Source organism: Saccostrea echinata, unplaced genomic scaffold (assembly GCF_033153115.1).
Source record: "Saccostrea echinata isolate AGI-Se365-2 ecotype Australia unplaced genomic scaffold, CSIRO_AGI_Sech_v1 ptg000002l, whole genome shotgun sequence".
NCBI classification, from domain to species: Eukaryota; Metazoa; Mollusca; class Bivalvia; order Ostreida; family Ostreidae; genus Saccostrea; species Saccostrea echinata.
Window position 1 is genome coordinate 10814636 of NW_026889751.1, and position 8404 is coordinate 10823039.

Here is an 8404-nt window from a genome sequence, read left to right on the forward strand (position 1 = left end):
GAATTATACATCTACTTGATATGTTGATTCTTTGTTGGTGATTTGCACTACGGATCAGGGACCAAAGCAGCTTTTCACGTGCTTATCACCATGGAAGGTATTAATCGTTCATTGAAAAAAAAAAAATAATGAAAAAAAATATAAAATCCTGGAATGTAAGTTTCTTAAACAAGATTTACCTTTCTTTGTTTACCCAGAGCTGATAAACCATGTTCTTGACTCTGGTAGGAAATCGGGTTAAAATGTGGGGGGGGGGGGGGATTATCATTGTTATTGCAAAAGTGATGTTTTTATAATTTTATATTGAAAATTCTATCTAGAGATTTGAAAACCCTAAATATTTTTATTGATATTTTACAAGTTGTGTATAAATTTAAAAAAAAAATTGTGGAAAATATGACTTATAAATAAAATATGACATAACTTTAAAAAAGTTGAAAAGGATGTAAATTAATAATTTGATTATATTGAAAATTCGATCTAGAAATTTGAAAATCCTAAATATTTTTTTTACAAGTTATATATAAATGATAAAAGTAGGGGGAAATATTACTTATAAATAGAAAAAGTTGAAAATGTCGTACATTTGAATTAAATATAACATTAAATGCAGCACACAGTGCAAAGCACAATAAAACAGACACTGAGCAGATAATGGGAATTAAAATGATTGCTACAGACAGTATTAAACACACAAAGCACAAATCCATAGATGACATGAATGCAGTAGACATAGTAAACCAAAAAGGCAGAAAAACACAGATAAAAAGAAATGACAGTCATCATAATTACTTTCTATACCTTCATGGAATGCACCATTTGTGTACTATGTAATGAACATACACAACCACAATTAACACTGGATGTCCTAAAATTGATTTTGTTTGTGTCATACAAATAGACTATGTTATGTTAGAGGAGCAGTATTTCAAGTCTACATGTAATTAGTTTGCCACACAAAGGATTATGAACTTAACAAGGACTGAATTGTTATAGTCTGTTACAATGTAAAATTCAGCCACTGTTGTAAAGCGCGAGAGGGAGTTGTCTTTATTTCCAGAGATTATCAAAGTGTTACGTATAATTTGATTCCAAAGGTGTACTATATCAGTACGTTATAGACGACAAGCAAAGACAAATCCCGAATAATGATTCATCCCATTCTGATGTGACGACCATTTTATTATGTTAAATCCCCGTAGACTTTGAATTTGCTGCCGTCCCGATATACTAGTTGTACTCGAATGAAATATGGAGATAACGAACAGTAATCAAGTTCAAAAATACATTGAAACAATACAGAATTGGAGCAGAGCAAACACGGATCTCTATTAACATCAGAGGTGGGATCATGTGCCATGGAGGAGTAAGCATTCCCTGTCGACCGGTCACACCCGCCACGTGCTCATTGTCATGATCAGGCAAAATCCGTAGACAATTCAGTGTGTAAATAATGGCCTAAAAATTGATATCAGCATTCGACTCAATGATAGATTGTATTTGCTGACTAGGTCATTGTATCGACCATAGAATTTGCGAAATGATGACTTCAAAAAAGACTGTTGATATCCTTGTTTCATCAACTTGTTTGTCTATAGCTTGCCTTGTTTTAGAAATTGTTCATACGTAGAGCATTCTCTTGAACGAATCAACTGGGAGACATAAACTCCATATGCAGGTGATAAGGATATATTGCTACACACGGGGATTGTCTCAGAAGAATGCGAATATTTTCAATATTTTTGTTTCACTTATTATACACGTAATAGTTGGTGTGCACCATAATCAGCATTTTTTAAAATACTTTATAAAAATTTCAAGAAAATATTTCTATAAATCTTTCGGTAAAATGAACCTTGAAAAAAATCAGCTGTCGGAGCAACACTGACGACGTCAAGACGTACATGTAGCTCCTGGCGTTTGCGACTTTGTTCAGGAATTGGGTCTCTGTAATAAATCGTTTGAAGCATAAATTCGACACTGCAATTGATTTGCTGTTTGTTACCGAGTTATCCGCCTCACACCTACTAGAATCACCAAGAGATAGCGGGATTCAGTTTTTAATAGAAAATGTCTCATTCCCATCATAAAGCTAATTTAACGGCGATCTTAACGTATGATGTCCAGCTCCAGACTTTTTCAGTTTGTCGTTATTTTTGTTAGGCTTTCAAACACCTCTTCCATCGTGTAACCAGTCTAATCATCCTTTGACCTCTTTTGCTAGGTATAAACCAGAGTCCTTGATATGTGATTGTGTCATTCTATCGTTTCCATCTCTTTACTCGTAGGGCTAGGAGTCATACCCCGATAAACACAGTGATGCATAATTTTTTGGTGCTCCGCATTATCTCCCGATCGACGTCGCCAATCTAATGAAAAGTGGTTGTGCATATATCGTCATATTTTTGTCATTTATCATGTAAAATAAATGTTTTTACACATGAGTACTCCAGGTCATAGACTCTTTCTATGGATGTAAAATTTATATAATTCACATAATACTTCCGCATAGTTTGGTAAAAAGGAAGAGATCCCTCATAACGCCATCTTTAAAACGCCAAAAATTGCGATGCTCCGACCACCAATATTCAACACCCTTGAAATGCTGTTTCCACGTGCAATGACAATATTACCTTTTATTATACCTCTATTAAGAATACTCAAATTTGATTGGCTTGTTAGAAGGCTTTTAAACTCAATAATGACTCCAAAAAGTACCATTTACAGCAATAATGACCTAGGAATCATTGCACGTGGGGTATAATGACCGGTCAATAAAAATAATGACCGCTAAAAATGGCCTGTTAATCCAAATTCCATTCAAATCTTAAAATTAATGCATACAGTAATGACTGTTCATTACAAAAAATGCCGTTATAAAAATATGTATAGTCTTTTTATGATACGGAATACGATTGTCCTTTAGATGCGTCATAAAATTTATCGTTTTCATTGAAACTTTCGTTACAATGTCAAATTCAACGAATGCAGACTTGGCTCTTTTGTACAGTAAAAGTCTGCACCAGATTGTCATTGTACTCGGAAATGGTATTTGTGAATTTATAAAAATGCATGTTACTGACAATCACAGAGTGTTTTAATAAATCGGCGGTGCAAAAACTTACAAGACTTGCAGGCGAAAAGTAAACAACTTCACTAGCGAATCCCGATCCCGATGAAACACTGATAATAACAGATCGTAGATCTAATACACAGTTGATTATTTTAGTAATTAAGCCTACAAAAATTGTCTTGACTTATATCGGTATAATAAAACAATTGATTACCCCTTATGAGTTCAACATGGTGAAATAAGGACCCTCGACCTGGCCCACTCGCTGACCTGACCTGACCTCGGCCGCTACGCGGCCTCGGTCAGGTCAGGTCACCTCGTGGGCCAGGTCGAGGGTCCTTATTTCACCATGTTGACCTCATAAGGGATAATTAATTGTATATTGTTATACCTTTAAAAATGTGTTCCTATATAAATCAATACTAATAAAAGTCTAACATTTCCAATGTTTTACTGAGCGGGCATAAAAAAAAATCGATGTTTGACCGCGGATTGAGATATTGGACCTGTCGATGAGATGTTGGGCCGCTTACGTCACACAATGGGCGGGGTCAGCTAAATTTCATTTGCATTCGTTGGTGTTCGACATACATGTATGTAAAAAATAATAATAATAATAAATAAATAAAAGGTATAACAAACCATTTATTGACTGAGTTCTCGGGCAAAATGCGTTTTGTCGACCCCTCGAACCAAACTTACGGCCTCAGGCAAACAGTTTAGTTCTTGGGTCCGACAAAACGCATGTTGCCCTCGAACCCAGTCGATAAATGTATAATAATATTTTGTTAGAATGGTGAAAATTTCATTACCCAACAATTCGCAAAAAAGAATAATTTTGGTCCGGTATTTATTAAATATTTCAAAAGTTCGCATTTTTCAGGGACAATCCTCGTAAATAATGGAATTTGGCGATAGAAAAGTTGAAGTCATCACGTTAATCATAAATGTTGTAAGGTTACTATTAACATCTTTTTCTAGTAAAATATCCAAGTATGAAACGGATGTGTTAGACTCTATGGTATCTTTTATTGCAAGTTCAGAAGGATATATCGAATCAACAAAGGAATGAAAATGAATATTGTTAATTGATAAAACGTCGTCGATATATCTAATTGTTTTATCAAAGGCCGCAGCAGGTTCTTATCAAAGCAGCGAAGTTAAAGGAAAATGATCTATTGACCGTACCTGGTTTGAAAGCCCAGGTGTTTATATATTTTAAGACAGTAATGCAAAAAATGATGTCCTTAGTACCGTTGGATAGGCTATAACAATCTAACAGAGTATAGTAGAGTATATGATACAATATCTAATCTTGAAAAGTAATCTGAGATTAAGTGATTATGAAAGAATAACAAAAAGTGCAGGTTGTAAGTAAAATTTCTGTGGACTATAGTTTGAAAATACACGTTTGCAACATGAATTGAAATAAATATTATATTAACTCATTTTTATAAAACAGTGTTTTAATTTTTAAAAAAATCTTTCATATTGGATTTTTTAATCATAATGTTGCATCAGAGACCGTAGTTGAAAAACTCATTATAAAGTGTTTACGTATAATTTAATAAAAGAAACATTTTCTACATGTTGTTCACGAACTAAAAGTAAAACTAAACCACGATATTTGTTATCTAATCCGTTTTATTTGTGGTCTTTTCGTAAATCTGAGAGAGATTTCAGCTTGTAAGGACGAAAAACGACCCCCGTGACCGGGGGGTGGGTTCAAATTTCTACGTGGAAAAGTGAACCTCCGGTCAATATTCTACTGCAAATAGGGTCATTTTTCGACCGTAGAAAACCCTTCCAGGCCGGTAATTCTACGACTCCACACACGTTGAAAAATGACCCCCATAGGAATGACCCCCTACTTTTTAACTACTAGTATATTATATAATACAAGTAAAACTTGTCTAATCCGGATGTATAATCCGAAATCTTGCCAAATACGATGTTAACTTTAAGTCCATTTCAGTAAAGTCATTTGTTTTAAATGTTGTCTAATCCGGAATGTTGTCTAATCCGGCCATTTCTATGGAATCAGTAGTGTCCGGATTAGACAAGGTTTACTGCAAAACCTTTAGAAATACATGTAAAACCTTTAAAAATGAGATACGCGTTAATCCCATGGTCTGGGGGGTTGGGGGTTGGCGAAGGCCCAGAGATAATTGCGTCTCCTGATCTATTTTTTAATACTTTTATACTAAGTACGTAATTTCGATTAATTTTAGCATGTAGTTCCGAACATACAACCTTCAGAATTTACTGTTATATTGCCCCGCTTGATATCATACTTGTACACTTCATCTACTTGTAGTAAACAAGACATTAAAATTGCATGTGTTGTAAGTTATCCTTTCATCCCTCTACATGTTTTCTGCTATATATATTGCCGAGTTCTAAAAAAAACAACACAAAGACAATTTGAAACAATCCGGGAAAAGTTATTCCGGTACAAGCGGTATTTTAGTCATGTTTCCGCTAGATGGCGTTGTTGGTCACATAGGGTATAAATACAAGTGAAGCTGCAGAGCTGTGTAAATTGCGAAGTTGATGCTGAAGTGGTAACGCAAACGGCGGACCATTAATGATCAGAGGTAACTTTTAGTTAATGATAATAAATAAATATTTAAAGCGTTAGACGTGACTGAACAAGTCTTTCCTGGCTTTAAATATTATTTATTACCAAGAAAGCTACAGAGGGAGCCAGTAAGATCCGAGCTGTAAGAGCCGGTTATCATAAGAGCTGAGCTGTAAGAGCCAGTAACCATAAGAGCCGTGCTGTAAGAGCTAGTAACCAGAAGAGCCGAGCTGTAAGAGCCGATCGCTTATGAGTCAGCGTCACTTTGATTTATTGTACCTAATTGATTAAAGACAAGTAGTCTAAACATTTATCTGTATATATTGCTTAATCACATATTTGTATATTTTGATCCTGCCAGGTCCTCAGAAAGTTAACTGGGGGAATTCAGCCGCCTCTGCTATTTGTTATTATATTATTAGGTTTCACGCTACAAGTTTTTGGTGGCAGCGGTGGGATACTACCTGGTAGTATTTTATTGAATTTTTTTTCTTTGTACAATATCATTAATCATGAATATTGATGAGGTCAATGCTACGATCCGAGAGCTCGAGAGCCAGATTGCCTCATATGAGCTGGAGCTTTCACAAAGGAGCCACTCCACACCTGTAAGAACGCCAAATAAAGATCGTCAGGTTACAGACTCAGGGTTTGCAACCTCACATGCTGTAGATGATATTGAATTAGAAGAACAAACTGGAGCTAGGAGAAAATCTGTAAGATTCGGGGATCGTGTCGGTATTGCAAAGGAATCAATGGAGGATGAATTCGACCTTAGCCCTTATTTGAAAAAGAATGAACAGGAGACGCCCGGAAGAAGACGTGAAGATCCAGTGTCTAATGTAACATTTAGGAGGAAGCCAAGAGCCTCGTCTCCCAGCACAGGAGTCCAGTACGCTACCAGTACGCGTGATACAAGCCCAATTCTACAATCTAGGAACCGTCAACATTCTCAAAACATAAAACCGGCAACGTACGATGGTTCCACGTCATGGCTTGATTATAAATCACATTTTGAAGCATGTGCAAAGTTAGGTAATTGGGAGGAAACAGAGAAGGGGTTGTACTTGTCCGTATCTCTAAGAGGCAGTGCTCAAGGTGTTCTTGGAAATTTATCGGATGGTAAAGAAATGAGCTATAAAGAGCTGACATCTGCATTAAGTGATAGATTTGCTCCACCAGATCAAGTAGATTTGTATAGAGCTCAGCTGAGAGAGCGAAGACAGAGAGCGTCAGAATCCTTGCCAGAGCTTGGTCAACAAATCAGGCGTCTTGTGAACTTGGCATATCCTACAGTACCTGCAGATGTAAAGGAAACTCTGGCTAAAGACCATTTCATTGATGCTTTAGCTATATCTGATATTCGGCTGAGAATCAAACAAGCCAGACCAAAGAATTTAAATGAGGCTGTAAGAAATGCAATCGAACTAGAGGCTTTCCTGAAAACTGAACAAAGATTGGGAGGCGTAAATTCATCTTTGAGAGCTGTTGGACAAGACACATCTAGGGATGAATTAACAGTAGAGTTGAAAGAGGTGAACAATACGATACTGAATCTTCAAAAGTCGATGATGTCCATTGTTGAAGAGCTGAAAGAGCTAAAACAAAAACATAGTGATCTACAAAAAGACAAATGGACAAAGAAACCTGAATGGAAGAAAAACGCTACTTGTTATAACTGTGGCAAGAGGGGACATCTCAAAAAGGAATGTCGCTCAAAACAGAATCCCCAGAATGTCAATAAAAACCATGCAGTGCAGAGAGAAACAAAACAAACAAAAGAGTCATGCAAAACGGAGTCTCCTGAAAAAGTAGGGATTACTGGGGATGCTGGTATTTTTGTTAAAGCATCTATTGATGGTTTTGATTTAAACATATTGGTTGACACAGGAGCTACACTGTCTCTTTTGGCTAAACATGTATATGATAAAGTTCTCGAAAGTAACAGCTCACTTGAAACTTTAAAAAAAGTCAGACAGCCAGTGCTATCAGCAAGGAATGACCCTCTTACGATTTATGGGAAACTCAGTGTCCCAGTCCTTATAAGTAACATTTTGTATAGCACCGAAGTTGTTGTTACAGAGTTGACTGTCGATGCAATTTTGGGGTTAGACTTTTTGATTGGAAACAAATGTGTTGTCGATTTAACAACGCAGATTTTGGAAGTAAATGGGAAACCCTCACCTTTGAATAAAGCGGGTCATATTGGATGTTACCGTGTTGCTGTGGCAGAAACCATTCATATACCACCTAGGTCTGAAATTGTCATGAATTGCAACGTGTGTATACCTGACAAGGAGCCATTGCCAAGAGGTTTAGGGATACTAGAAGGCGATAAAGACTTTCTGAAATCTGAAAGAGGGATAATTGGCAAGGTGCTTGTCACGAATCAAAACTCCGTTCCTTGTCGACTGATGAATCCTAGCCCAGATGTACAAGTCATTCATAGTGGAACTGTTGTTGCAAATTTGACACCAGTAGATGACATCAAGCGGCAACAAAACAGTTAGAAGAATTACCAAAAGCTCTCAAAGAATTGCTTGATAGATCAAGCAAAGGATTGAGCCAGCAACAGACCGAAGAACTGAGGTCATTACTCTTGCGGAATGTAAATTTGTTTTCTAAAGATGACAGGGATTTCGGAAGAACAGATATTGTAAAACATTCCATAAATACAGGGTCAAGAGTACCGATAAGACAGCCTCTGAGAAGAACTCCTGTTCACTGGAAGGACAATATAGACAAACAGA